The sequence below is a fragment of the Phyllobates terribilis genome, unplaced genomic scaffold (assembly GCF_046119375.1).
Source record: "Phyllobates terribilis strain yellow unplaced genomic scaffold, ASM4611937v1 Scaffold_1__5_contigs__length_1240528914, whole genome shotgun sequence".
In the NCBI taxonomy this organism is placed as follows: domain Eukaryota; kingdom Metazoa; phylum Chordata; class Amphibia; order Anura; family Dendrobatidae; genus Phyllobates; species Phyllobates terribilis.
The window spans coordinates 496,232,458-496,248,146 of NW_027362761.1; positions in this window are offsets into that span (position 1 = coordinate 496,232,458).

The window sequence follows — 15,689 nt, forward strand, 5'->3', positions numbered from 1 at the left end:
CCAAAACATTACCTGTGTCCTCCCCAGTGCATTTAGTGGGAAGGAGAGCCTATTCCGCTGTAGTGTGTGCATGCCAAACCCCTGTTCATGGTACATGCGAAGATGCCTCCCACCTTGCACCTGTCGTTGCAGACTTGCAACTATCCCCATTCAAGTCCTTGTCCCAGGGCAGTGTTCAATTGTACCTCTCCCATTCCTTGCATTGCAAGCGCAAGTATGCAGCCTGCCACCCACCCACCCCCAGGCTGCAATACCATACTGCTTGCTTGCTTGCACTTTAAATTGGGCCTTTTAGGCTTGTGGAGGCGGAATCTGGCCACCAAGCCATGGCTGTGTCGGCGGCTGGGTATCCATACTCAGTCCCCAGCCGCCTGGTGGCCGGGTGTCCCCGCTTGCTCCCCAGCCTCCAGGGGGTGGCCGGGTGTCCATACTCGGTCCCCAGCCACCCCTATTTGTCCCGGTAACCTTTCCCACACTTTTCTTAGCCTGGCCTGCTTTAGGGCAGCATTGGCCGAGCCCACCGAACTATCAGACTCCTCCGGTGGGCCCTGGCTTCTCCATCAGGGGAGTTGAGAGTGCCAAGGTGAGGAGCATGATGAGGATGATAGAAGTTAGCATCTGCTTTGTTTTGTTGTAATGCAAGCGCATGTATGTAGTAGCGGCTAGGCCTGAGGTGGTCAGCGTTTTGGCGCATATCCTACCTCCTCCGAGGATTGCTGGATGTTTTCCTGATACTATCCAAGTTCTATGACTCCCGTTAAAACAAAGCTTCAGGTGATAAATGATGGATGAGGTAGTGGCAAAGGAGAAAGAGCAGGAGGAACAGGGACCATTCACATCAATATCAGGCCAGTCAACCAGATATGTCTTGTAGGATATGTTTCTGTAACAAAAGGAGCGGTTCGGCTACACAGTTATAGGGCATACAGTGAGTGCAATGCCTACCAAAAATTTCGAGGCACTCCAATGCCCCTTGGAAATGACATGGAGGTCAGAGGGCGTTAACTAAACCTTTTTTTCCATTTATAGCAACTGGGTCTCCTGTGCACTGTTGGCCTAAGCAGTGAATGGAAGGCTTTCCAAAAATTATGAGGAACTGCAATGCCCCTTACAAGAGCCATGTGTGGCACCCCAGGGGTCTGGTCACCACAGTAATAGAGATATTACGTCGGAGAGCAAGTGGGAGGTTTCCTGGTCAGGATCCCTTAAACATGCAACATCCTCCTGCCCCAGTCCTGGGAGGGGAGAATTCTGCCCTTATAAACTGGATCTGGGGCGGGGTTGAGTGAGTCAGAGAACAGAGAACAGTCAGAGTCAGAGTGAGAGCAAGGGAAAGTAACAGCAAGGAGCTCTGTAGGAGCTAGGAGCTACAGACCAGGGGCTGGAAGCTGAGCAGAGCTCACCCTGGCAGAAGACAATAGGAACCGGACACAGGAGTCCGAGGCTGTGAGGAATTATATATCCAGCAGCAGAAACCAGCCGGCAGGGGATTTCAGGTCCTCTGGCCATAGAAGCCCGGAGGCTCAGTCACAAGCAAGGGACCAGCACCGCTGTCGTGGAGTGGAGGCTAACAGAAGGCCCCAAGTCACCAGCCATACGGGTGAGCACTACACGGTACACTCAGGGACGTGGGCTACTTCTACCCGCTTACAGCAAGGTAGCCAGGAAGAGTGCAGACAGATGAGGAGGCCACAACTCCACCTGGCCAGGGGAACTCCTGCTTGCTCACAGACTGACCAGGCTTCTTATGCTAGCCAGTACTCCCGGGAGGGTCTACCTTATAATCATCAGTAAAGACCCTGAACCGCACTGGAAAGACTCTGAGTCGTTCCTGCTGCGCTCGTGCACCATCACCCCCATCATCCACACTCACTGCCCTGAGGCTATACTCCTCCCGTGGGGAGTTTTCCCATTCTCTGCTGCGCACACAACACCAGCCTCAGCGGTCTGCCTCGCAGCGGTGGTACTCCCTGACCGCAATCCACGGGTGGCGCAGTCGGACAATTAACCTCAAAACCTAAGAAAGACTGCCACTGGTTTGACCAGCCTGAGCCACGAGACCGGGTCACCGCCACAGAGACTACAGACCCCAGAGACCCGGCACCGGGTATCCCACACACGTGTACACACGGCCCAGGGGGCGCGTCACATGCAGTACAGCATATTACAAACATAAGTCCCATTATTGGGGAGTGGGTCTCCCATAGTATTTGCTTATGCCTTGCAAGCAAAAGCTGCCAAAAATTAGGATGGAGCAACTTGCAATGCCCCTTACAAGAGCCATGCAGTACAGCATATTACAAACATAAGTCCCATTATTTGGGAGTGGGTGTCCCATAGTATTTGCTTATGCCTTGCAAGCAAAAGCTGCTAAAAATTAGGACGGAGCAACTTGCAATGCCCCTTACAAGAGCCATGCAGTACAGCATATTACAAACATAAGTCCCATTATTGGGGAGTGGGTGTCCCATAGTATTTGCTTATGCCTTGCAAGCAAAAGCTGCCAAAAATTAGGATGGAGCAACTTGCAATGCCCCTTACAAGAGCCATGCAGTACAGCATATTACAAACATAAGTCCCATTATTGGGGAGTGGGTCTCCCAAAGTATTTGCTTATGCTTTCCAAGCAAAAGCTGCCAAAAATTAGGACGGAGCAACTTGCAATGCCCCTTACAAGAGCCATGCAGTACAGCATATTACAAACATAAGTCCCATTATTGGGGAGTGGGTCTCCCATAGTATTTGCTTATGCTTTCCAAGCAAAAGCTGCCAAAAATTAGGACGGAGCAACTTGCAATGCCCCTTACAAGAGCCATGCAGTACAGCATATTACAAACATAAGTCCCATTATTGGGGAGTCGGTGTCCCATAGTATTTGCTTATGCCTTGCAAGCAAAAGCTGCCAAAAATTAGGACGGAGCAACTTGCAATGCCCCTTACAAGAGCCATGCAGTACAGCATATTACAAACATAAGTCCCATTATTGGGGAGTCGGTCTCCCATAGTATTTGCTTATGCTTTCCAAGCAAAAGCTGCCAAAAATTAGGACGGAGCCACTTGCAATGCCCCTTACAAGAGCCATGCAGTACAGCATATTACAAACATAAGTCCCATTATTGGGGAGTGGGTGTCCCATAGTATTTGCTTATGCCTTGCAAGCAAAAGCTGCCAAAAATTAGGATGGAGCAACTTGCAATGCCCCTTACAAGAGCCATGCAGTACAGCATATTACAAACATAGGTCCCATTATTGGGGAGTGGGTGTCCCATAGTATTTGCTTATGCCTTGCAAGTAAAAGCTGCCAAAAATAAGGACGGAGGAACTTGCAATGCTGGCACCCTGGTGGTATAGTGGTGGTGGAGGCTGAGGATAAGGAGAAGAAGATAAAACAGCCGAAACAAGGAAGCGTATACCCATGTGTGGGTGTGAAGCGGTGCATGTGAATACACCTCCCGAAATAACACAGTGGATTTGACTTTATGTTACTCTGCTGTCATTTGGTGGTGATGAGAAGTCTGGCCCAATCCAGCCCTTGTTCATTTTGATAAGGGTCAGCTTGTCAGCATTGTCAGTTGACAGGCGCGTGCGCTTATCAGTTATAATTCCCCCAGCGGCACTAAAAACACGCTCCGATAACACGCTAGCGGCAGGGCAGGCCAGGACCTCCAAGGCGTACAGAGCGAGTTCATTCCAAGTGTCCAGCTTGGATACCCAATAATTGAAAGGCACAGAGGAATCACGGAGGACGCTGGTACGGTCGGCAAGGTACTCCCTCACCATCTTTTGAAACTTTCCACTCCTTGTGACAGTACCCCGCGCCTCAGGGCCTGTAAGCTGGGCGGGTGTCAGAAAACTGTCCCAGAACGTTGACAGTGTTCCCCTGCCTCTGCTGGATTGGAGTTGCATCTCTCTCGCCTGTACGCCTTGGTTGGGCAACGAACTGTGACCTCTGCCGCTAGCGTGTTCAGATGGGAATTTTTTTAAGAGTTCTGCAGCAAGGGCCTTCTGGTACTGCCCCATTTTTGTAGACCTCTCCACCTCAGGAATAAGAGAGTGAAAGTTCTCCTTGTAGCGGGGGTCTACAAGTGTCACCAACCAGTAATGACTGTCACCCAACATTTTGACAACGCGAGGGTCACGGTTAAGGCAGCGTAACATAAAGTCAGCCATGCGTGCCAGACTGGTAACGGGCAAGATTTCCGTGTCCTCACCAAGATGACGACTAACCATGCTCTCCTCCTCCTCCTCCTCTTCCTCCTCCCCCCTGTCCTCAGGCCACCCACGCTGAACCGACGGTATGACACTTGTACAGGTACTACCGTCTACAACGCATGATAGCAGCTCCTGTTCTTCCTCCTCCTCCTCCTCCTCTCCCTCTTTGTCCCCCAATGCACGTTGGGATGAGATGAGGCTGGGCTGTGTGTAATCGCCCGCTACGGCTTCTTGATCCATCTCATCATACTCTGGCTGCAATGCTTCCTCTTTAATTCTCTGCAGAGAGCGTTGCAAAAGACAGAGAAGTGGGATGCTGACACTAATGATGGCGTCATCGCCACTCACCATCTTGGTGGCCTCCTCAAAGTTTGTCAGGATGGTACATATGTCAGACATCCAGGTCCACTCCTGAGGTCTTATGTCTGGAGTCTGACCTGAATATCGACGGCCTTGTTGCAGCTGGTACTCCACAACTGCTCTCTTCTGCTCACAAATCCTTTGCAACATGTGGAGGGTAGAGTTCCAACGTGTGGGGACATCACACACCAGTCGGTGTGCCGGAAGCTGCAAACGCTGCTGCAACACAGCAAGGGCGGCGGAAGCTGTAGCCGACTAGCGAAAATGAGCTGACAGGCGGCGTACTTTCACGAGCAGATCTGGCAACTCGGGGTACGATTTAAGAAACCGCTGAACCACGAGGTTAAGCACATGAGCCAGGCATGGTACGTGTGTGATCTCACCTCGCCTCAGAGACGCCACCAGGTTACGGCCATTGTCACACACGACCATGCCGGGATGTTGGTTCAGCGGTCTCAGCCACAGATCTGCCTGCTCTTTCACAGCTGTCCACAACTCACAAGCAGTGTGAGGTTTATCACCTAAGCTTATGAGTTTCAGCACAGCCTGTTGCCGCTTGGCGGAGGCAGTACTGCAATGCTTCCAGCTTGTAACTGATGTGGTGATATCTGAGATGGAGGCTGAACATGAGGAGGAGGAGGAGGATGCGCAGTAGCTGTACACTGTGGGGGCAACTCTGACTGACATAGAGCCCTCAATCCTAGGTGTGGGGAGGATGTGTTCCGTCCCAAGGTCCGACTGGGTCCCGGCTTCCACTATGTTTATCCAGTGTGCTGTCAGAGAGATGTACCGTCCCTGGCCACAAGCACTTGTCCACGTGTCCGTTGTCAGGTGGCCTCTCCCAGTAACTGCGTTGTTGAGGGCACGGCAGATGCTTTGGGACACGTGCTTGTGTAGTGGATGGCACACCGGGCAAAATAGTGTCTACTGGGGACCGAGTACCGAGGGACGGCCACCGCCATAAGATTGCGGAAGGATTCCGTCTCCACCAGCCTAAAAGGCAGCATTTCCAACACAAGCAGTCGTGAAATGTGCGAATTTAGGACTGTGGCCTGTGGGGCGTTAGCTGCGAATTTCCGCTTTCGTTCAAAGGTCTGGGATATGGACAATTGAACTGCGAAACCACACTGGGATGTCGGGCCTACGCAAGACTATTTTCAACAGATATATTTTTGTGTCACAACAGTCAGGAGATGCTACTGTTTTTCTTTACGGAAAAAAATACCAAAAGCTGAATAATAGAGATTTTTTACCATGGGATGGCAAAACCACAGTTATTGTTTACTGGGGTATACCACACTTTTTTAAATAGAGATATTTGCGGCTGAACAGTGAGCGACACACTCAAACTGCTTTTTTTTAGATACCAAAGGCCCAAAACTAGATAGTACAGCGATTTGACCCGTGGAACTGCGAAACCACACTAGGATGTCGGGCCTACACAAGACTATTTTCAACAGATATATTTTTGTGTCACAACAGTCAGGAGACACTACTGTTTTTCTTTACGGAAAATATACCAAAACCTGAATAATAGAGATTTTTTTACCGTGGGATGGCAAAACCACAGTTATTGTTTACTGGGGTATACCACACTTTTTTAAATAGAGATATTTGCGGCTGAACAGTGAGCGACACACTCAAACTGCTTTTTTTTTAGATACCAAAGGCCCAAAACTGGATAGTACAGCGATTTGACCCATGGAACTGCAAAACCACACTGGGATGTCGGGCCTGCACAAGACTATTTTCAACAGATATATTTTTGTGTCACAACAGTCAGGAGACACTACTGTTTTTCTTTATGGAAAAAACTACCAAAAGCTGAATAATAGAGATTTTTTACCGTGGGATGGCAAAACCACAGTTATTGTTTACTGGGGTATACCACACTTTTTTAAATAGAGATATTTGCGGCTGAACAGTGAGCGACACACTCAAACTGCTTTTTTTTTAGATACCAAAGGCCCAAAACTAGATAGTACAGCGATTTGACCCGTGGAACTGCGAAACCACACTGGGATGTCGGGCCTACACAAGACTATTTTCAACAGATATATTTTTGTGTCACAACAGTCAGGAGACACTACTGTTTTTCTTTACGGAAAATATACCAAAACCTGAATAATAGAGATTTTTTACCGTGGGATGGCAAAACCACAGTTATTGTTTACTGGGGTATACCACACTTTTTTAAATAGAGATATTTGCGGCTGAACAGTGAGCGACACACTCAAACTGCTTTTTTTTTAGATACCAAAGGCACAAAACTGGATAGTACAGCAATTTGACCAAAGGAATTGTGAAACCACACTGGGATGTCGGGCCTACACAAGACTATTTTCAACAGATATATTTTTGTGTCACAACAGTCAGGAGACACTACTGTTTTTCTTCACGGAAAATATACCAAAACCTGAATAATAGAGATTTTTTACCGTGGGATGGCAAAACAACAGTTATTGTTAACTGGGGTATACCAGACTTTTTTAAATATATAGATTTGCGGCTGAACAGTGAGCGACACACTCAAACTGTTTTTTTCTTTAGATACAAATGGCCCAAAATGGATAATACAGAGGTTTGAACCGTGGAAGTGCAAAACAACAGTTCTGTTTCTCTAGCCTACACCAGACTATTTTCAACAGTTATATTTGTGTCTGAAAAATCAGAGACACGCTTTTTTTGGGGGGGGGGGAACACACCAAAAGGTTAATAAGACGGGTATTTGTACAGTGTGAAGGAGGAAAAAAAAAGGAGGATTTAGATGAAAAAAAAAGGATTTTTCCTGGCCCCCGACACCTGGTGCTAAGTCCAGCAATTTCAGCAACAGGAGCACACAGGACTGTAATGCAGCGTTTGCTGGTATAACCACTGTGTCTCCTATACAGCCTGCCTGCCTGGTATCTGGGATGGATATTAGTCCTGAAAAGGACTGTTTGTTTGTTCTTGCAGCCTTTACAGACCCTACACTAACTATTTCGCAGTTTATATCTCTCCCTAAATCAGCAGCGCTGTCCCTACACTGTCTAATCCGGAGCGACTGTGTCCAAGATGGCGGCGTCCGGTTTTAAATACTCGAGGTGACGCTGTGCGGCCAGCCAATCACTGTAATGCCCACAACCAACATGGCTGCAGCATTACAGTGACTGGCTGGCAATCCCTGCATGTTCATTGGCTCTGTAAAGAGCGCCAAACATGCAGGGCGGAGACCCAAGCTCCCGCCCGAGTAACCCGGAAATGCTCGGTGCTCGCCGAACATCCCGAGTAGCGTGATGCTCGGGCGAGTACCGAGCAGTGTCGAGCATGTTCGCTCAACACTAGTCATTACAAATAGAGTGATCTATTTCAAGTGTTTATTTCTGTTAATGTTGATGATTATGGATTACAGCCAATGAAAACACAAAAGTCATTATCTCAGTAAATTAGAGTAATTAACAAAAAACACCTGCAAAGGCTTCCAAAGCATTTAAAAGGTCCCTCAGTCTGTTTCAGTAGGCTTCACAATCATGGAGAAGACTACTGACTTGACAGATGTCCAGAAGGCAGTCATTGACACACCCCACAAGGAGGGTAAGCCACAAAAGGTCATTGCTAAAAAAGCTGGCTGTTCACAGAGTGCTGTATCCAAGCATATTAATGGAAAGTTGAGTGGAAGGAAAAAGTGTGGTAGAAAAAGGTGCACAAGCAGAGTAAAGCGAAACCGCAGGTGCGGTGGACAAGACTGAGCAGAGCGAAACCGCAGGTGCGGTGGAAAAGGCTGAGCAGAGCGAAACCGCAGGTGCGGTGGACAGGGCTGAGCAGAGCGAAACCACAGGCGCGGTGGACAGGGCTGAGCAGAGCGAAATCGCAGGTGCGGTGGACAGCGTTGAGCAGAGCGAAACCGCAGGTGCGGTGGACAAGGCTGAGCAGAGCGAAACTGCAGGTGTGGTGGACAAGGCTGAGCAGAGTGAAACCACAGGTGCGGTGGACAAGGCTGAGCAGAGCGAAACCGCAGATGCGGTGGACAAGGCTGAGCAGAGCGAAACCGCAGGTGCAGTGGACAAGGCAGAGCGGGCAGGAACTGCCGGAGCGGTAAGTAAGGCAGGGCAGAGATAAACCGCCGGGGCGGTAAGCAAGGCAGAGTAGGGGGGAAACCGCCAAAGCGGTGAGCAAAGACAGAGCAGAATTGACAGGGCTCTGTTCACACGGAACAGACTGTAAGGGAAAGGCAGAACCAGATACACACGAGGTACTTGCAAAGAAGTAGCGAGTGGACTCCAAACTCACAAACGGAAGTACAGCGACAACGAGTAGGAGTTAGGTGCAGGTTCAAACTCTGCAGAAAAAGGGAAGGTACAGACATAAAGAAAAACAGGTAACAGGCTAGGAGAGTGTTCAGACAGGAACTGAGTGTTAAGACAGGAACTGACACAGCAGCGAGATACAGGAGTGAGTCTGGGTATGCGGCCCCCAGAAGGCAGGACGAACAGGCTAGGAGCGTGTTCAGACAGGCCTGGGAATACAGCCTCCAGGAAGGCGGACAGGCAGGAAAAACAGAACGGGACCTGGCAAATCAGAGACTAGGAGCTCTCTGAGGGTAAGAGTTGCTCAGGCACCAGCTTTAAGGTGGAGCTGGTTTAAATATCAAGTGACAGACAGCAATAGGCTGGGGACGCATTAGGGGTGTGCCCACAGCAGCTACAAGAAACAGGAAGTAGCCGGGCCGCCATCCTAAGCAGTCAGAACACAGACAAGCAGACAGCATGAATAGAAGCCAGGCTAGCAGACTAGACTGAAGATCAAGTTTGTGATCTTGCATAGTGGGAGATGGTGCACTATGCAAGCCCGCCACCAGGTATGTTACAGAGGACATGGCTGATGACCCAGCTGGGTCCAGCAAAAATCAAAAGTACCCCAGGCGGGGACCCCACTACTAGTACAGTAGGTGGGTCTAAACTGTAAATAGTCACCCGTAAGGGTATAGGAGCTTAAGATAATGGTTGTTTTAAGTGTGTCTTCATAATTACCCGTCAGGGTATACAGACTTCAGGCTGAGGACTGTGAGCAGCCGAGAACTGATTTTGTACATAGTTTTGCACTTCTTAAAGTGCTCCCTATTGGTTTTATAAGTGCAATCAAGTGACCTCAGAAGAAAAACCCGTTTGGCGTGGCGAAAGACGTGGTCCAGGACCAGGATCACCTATGCCCTGCAGCCACGCCCAGGGCCTACGTTGAGGGTTTGCGGACGGGTCCCTCATGCTGCTACATTTGCACTCGGCTACCAGTAAAAAGACACCCTGTTGCAAGAACGTTATGAAAAGTGTTTAATAATGTTTGACAAATATAACCTGTAACGTTAAAGTGAAGTGCTTCCCATAAAGGGAAGAAAGTGTTACAATCGTATATGTGATGCATCTAAAAATTTGCATGTCCGTAATATATCCTGTTTTTACTCTGTTCCAGCCCGCGGACGTGCTGTGTTTTACCAGGGGGGAGTGTGGCGCCCCTGAGGGTTCAGTTGCCACAGAGGTACTGCACCTCACCCAGAGGTGTGGTGTCTCCTTCTCGCAGGTAAGGAGGGAGTGCTGCCCGGAACCCCAACACCCGCATTCAACACTACACTACTCCAGGCCGGCTGGAAGGGCAAGATGCAATGTGTTTCCTGCTGAGCCCTGTCCCTGGCTGAAGTGGGGGGAACCCAAAGGAAGGGGGAACCAGTAGTGGGTGTGGGTGGAGGAGGCAGTTTAGGGGAGCACCATAGAAAGAGGTATAAAAAGGGAAGCCATCTTTGGGTGGCAGTTCAGTCAATGAGAGGAGAGAGTGAAGACAGTCTGGGGCAGAGTCTCTTTAGGAGCTCTGCTCCACAAGTAGGGCCTAGTGCTGGAGGCCCAGGAGAGGAGCAGAGGAGGAAGGCTCCGATCTATAGAAGGGATCCGAGGGGGTACGGCGAGTGCAGGACGGCCCCTTTACGCCCCGAATCTGTCAGAAGACAGAGGGATCGTAGGCCGCAAGAAGGGGACCGGCCCCTGGACAAGCCGTGTTACTCTAGGTCTCGGCTGGAAAAACCAGAGGCTTCTGGCTTTTATAGTTCAGTTGCCAAGGCCTCATTCTAATCTCTGTGAGGGTCAAGCAGGTCCGGGAACTCCAGTTAGAAAAGGAGGGACTCCAGACCACCCGAGCGGGACTGAGAGTGGGGAAGCGCAGGGCAGGAGGGAGAAGACCCAGCGTGAAGATGGTCTAGAGAGGAACACGAGAAAGCGGGGTTCCGTCAGATGTTCCTAACCTACCTGAGGAAGAGCTGAACCCCTGGTCTGGTGAATGCAGCGCGACGTGGGAGGCTGACACCCGTACAGTGCACCTGTGGAACTTACATAAGAACTGTGAGTAAAAACTCGGATGACTGCACTGCACTGCCTCTGTCCCTTCTTTCATCGGCGCCATCTTTCCCTCCCGGCACTACAGCGCCCAGCGCAACCTACACCATCACCAACCTACACTGCCCTCGATCTAGCTCTACCTGTGGAGAGCCACACCCTCCCTGCTGCCGTAACACCAGCTCCAGAGGACTGCTCCGCAGCGGCGGCACCCCTTTTGCCGCATTCCACAGGTGGCGTCACAAACTTTCCAAATCCCCTATAAATTAATAATTCCCCTTTTTAGTGACCGCCCTGGGCCACGGACGGGGCCAGCCACCGTGATATCCCCCAACCGGAATCCAGAGGCTGCCGAGTACCCCACGGCCCTGGGGGCACGTCAGGTAGTCCAGGATGAACAGGTGGCAGGGCTTAAGAGGTACTGTCCTGAGGAAGGAAGAAACCTGTATTGCTGTGCCCTATCCCACATGTCACCACCTGATGAACTTGAACCAACCAGTAAATGTTTGACTGTTGCAAAGAACCTGATGTTGCCTGAATTGTGTTTGGTGGCTCCTGATGACGGAGGCCTGGAGGCAGCAGAGGGCTTTGGCCTACAAGTGAGTGTTATGCACTCGACACCTGACAGCACATTGGGACTGGGACACCGCTTGACTGTAGAGTGCCAGAGCATAACTGGACAGCAGCTCAGTCATGACTATCGCTCTTCCACATTTTGCAGTTTCTCTCCTGATTTTGGCTTACAAATACTAATGTAAAATACAGACCAAATACTGAACATGTGAATGTGGCCTTAGAGGCCTTATTTATGCAATTCACCACAAATCATTTTTTTGTGAAAAATTCAACTAAGCTGGCGAATTTGAATTTCACAAGCCCCACTCATCTCTAGTATGATCCTAGTTGTATGCCAGTTGCTTTTGTTTTTGTTCTTATCCAGTTTTTTTACTATAGCAGGTGGACTATCTGAACTTTTTTTATCCATTGATTTTTAATGATGGATCAGTATAAATCCCAGATGGATAGACTTGCATTGCTTACTCTGATCCAACACTTGGATCAATGCCGGATGTATATCCACAATTTTGCGCAGACCTCTCAGTCCGACTAAAAAATCAGATATGCGAACAGCCTCAAAAACTGGTACAAGTTCTATCTGAAAATCAGGGATAGAACTCGTACGTGAAAAACAAACATCTGAATGAGCCCTTAGTGTGCTATTTGAGATAAAAATGAGCAGCACTAGGATGTGTCACACGAATATCTGAATGTAGTTCAAAGCAAACCTAAGCGAGTTTATTCTGGATGAGATGAATATTGTATCTGGTCACCCTCTCAAGTCTCAGATACCTGGTTGTGAAATAAAACATCCTTCTCTTCTAACTTACCTATTTAAGTTTCCTAAGCCTTCAGTTAGGATCAGAACCTGGTCAAGGCTTCTTGATTCCTTCATTCCCTGAGTATTTTCCTATAAGTATTTTCTATCATAATCCCATCTGGTGCTCATTGTCCTCGATGTGCTAAGTAAATATATGTTTCTCTACACAATTAACATTCTTTTCATTTGTCAAGGCAATAATTACATGCAACATTGTACAATCCTTTAGAAAATGCCATCTATATTGATGTTTGTGAGCACTAGTAAATGATTGCTTTAATTAACTTTATGAAAAATTACTTTATTAATCATTAACTAAACCTTGATGAAAACATGATGAGCGCAGATCCAAGGAATGTGATGTTTGCATTAAATGGGTCTTGGCTTTAAAAGGGGCTCCATTAACCCATTTAAAAACTATTAAATCTGCCAAACAAAAATTAGGAAATGATGACAGGATGATGTGTTTTTCAGAAATCCCATCTATTATTCACTTCTGTGGCATGAAGTATGTGCGCTGGGATGTGCATGGCAATGTAAGGTATTCAAATATAGTAAATTAAAAACATAGGGGGTTCTGAGTCCTTAAATGTCTGAAAATAGCAAAAACATATTAATAATATACTTTCGATACCATACGTCTTCCTGTTGTCATGCATTGATGTGCCAACAAATGACTTGCCTATTTTAGTGACAACAAGGTACACAAGGTGACCTCTGTAACCTGCGACAAATCTGATTTGTAAGTATATTAAAATCCTTTTTACTGTTTTCTAATCGATTAGATTGATTTTAGGGGTCAAAAATTATATTAGCTTGCTATCTTTAAATAAATAGGGCAGGATAATAGGGTTGATACAATATTTTGTCCTAGCCCTGGAGATAAAAGTTCACTTGTAATAATAAAGTAGCAGTTCTGCAGGGAGATGGTGCATATGCACCCTTTCTATAATCGTTCTATGACCCTATTTTCTAGACTTTTTATGGTGTGGGTGCCACGTCCATTGCAATATGCATTGTAAATCATTCCCTTGGCTCTGGTAACGGTACTTTGTAGCCATTTATTGAGATCAATGAAGACTATATTGAAAATAAATCAACTTTATCAGAGAAAATAACTTTGTAGGAAGTGCAGGGATTGGACTGCGGAGGATCAATGTAAAGTAATTTTGGCTGATAAAACCACCTTCAGACTGTTTGGGACATCTGGAAAAATGATTGTCCGGAGAAGATAAGGTGAGCACAACCAGGAGTACTGTGTTATGTCAGCAGTAAACCATCCTGAGACCATTCATGTATGGAGTTGCTTTTCAGCCAAGAGATTGGGCTCACTCACAATTTTGCCTACGAACACTGCCATGAACAAAGAATGTAATCTAAACATCCTCCAAGAACAGCTTCTCCAGACGATACAGGAACAATTTTGGGACAAACAATGATTTTTCCAGCATGACGTATTTTACACACACTCCGCTAGGTTCAGATAGGGTGAGACGGGTTTCATGAATTCTTTTTCAAACAATTTTATTAAATTTTTAATTAACATACATTTGGGTAGATTTGGGTACATTCTACACGCTAATTCCCGCTCATGATTCTCTGTAGGGGCCTCCAATGGTACACTCATGCCGTTAGGTTCAGATAGGGCAAGACGGGTTTCATTAATTCTTTGGAATCCTTGGGGAACTGTTACTCAGGGCGACCATAGGCTGCAGCTTCTCTCAGGCACAGGAGAGATTCAATTGCTGACCAGACACATCTGACAAGAGTCTTTTTCAACAGTTTAACAGTGGACTTTAATCTGAAGCACGGCCAGTGCGATTCAGGGATATTACAGCAACAATCTTCATTACAGTACAGTCTGAGTTTCTTGAGCAACTGGCTCCACTAACAATACAGTAGTTTCTTCACAAAGCACAGTATTGCAGTCTCTTCAGTAGATTAATTCAGCATAGATTATATCTCTTAGCAGCCCACTTCTATGCATACACAACCATAGGCTTTTCCCTCACAAGGACACAATAGTACACAACATTCTTTATCCTGCATGGAGATGGAGGGGGGGAGAGTTTGATGAGGGAGATGATCCCTGTGACACAATTCTTCCAGTCCTTATCTTCCTGCCCGATAATACTCTGCACTGTTAGTTCAGGGAGTTTATCTGACCTGTGTTTAGTTTCTCTCCTGATCTGAATCCTGTTCAGTTGCCTTCTGTCAGATCCAGATAACACACCACCTTTCTCTTCGGCTTCAGCCAGACTACAATAACAAGTTCCCCACAATCCCCCTGGGGCTCTGCTAAAACACTCCCTGTTTCCTGTGACTGTGTTAACCCCTCTAGTTGCTGGATGCTTCTGAAGCACACTTCCTGTTTTCTGTGCTTGTGTTATTTGGAACAGTTGCTGGATGCTTTTGAGGGAACAGCACTACTTCTGCATGTCACAATAACAAGCAGTATTACAATGATAAATAACATAATCCACCATTCGCAGTAGGTAGTGTCACAGCTCCCCTTTTCCCCATTCCTGCACAATGACATCTGCATGTCACTAAACATGAGAACATTTATAGAAAACTCTCCCACGGAAATACTGTCCCCTTGTCCCCTATAATGTCTTGTGATATTTATACATGTATATGTCCAATGTCCATATCTCCAAACACACAAGAGAGCAGCTTCCATAAATGTACAGGAAACAGAATACAATAATCTGCAATTAGAAATATAGATTCTAAAAAATTATCACAATCTGGTTTCAATTCGTTTAAAAAATAAAAATAAAAACAAATACAAGTATACCTAAAAAGAGGTATTGAATATTATAAGAAATGTTTAATAGGTTAGAGTAGAGTAGGGTCATGCCAAAGGAGTCTACCTTGTCGTGGTGGCGGGCTTAAAAAATATTTTGGTCAAAACCAAAACTGCTGGCTATGTATGTGATATAGTTCATTGGGAACTGTTAATGTGTGATTGGTGAGGATGTGGTGCAGAAGTGGAGTTTTTCCAAGAGTGGGCGGTGGGACTGTGGAAAGTTTGAGGGATGGAGGCGGAGCTGGGGTGGAGCCTGGGCGGAGTCTCAAGGGGGCCCAAAAATGTTGCCAGTATGGAGCCCTGAAATTCCTAGTGGCAGCCCTGCCCTGTGTAACAGCATCCATGCCCTAGTATGCAACTTTGTCACTTTGGTGTGCAGCCATACACCTCCTTTAGGTGCTGTATGTAGTTTTTTCTCCCCTAAAAGCAATGCTTAAAGCTGAGAATACCTCCACATAAGAAGCAACCCATGGAATATGCCAAGTAAAGACCCACAGAGCTTGTACAGCTGCGCACTGTGAGGATTCTCCAGTGCCAGGAGAGGCAGGCGCGTGACTGCAAGTATGTGATT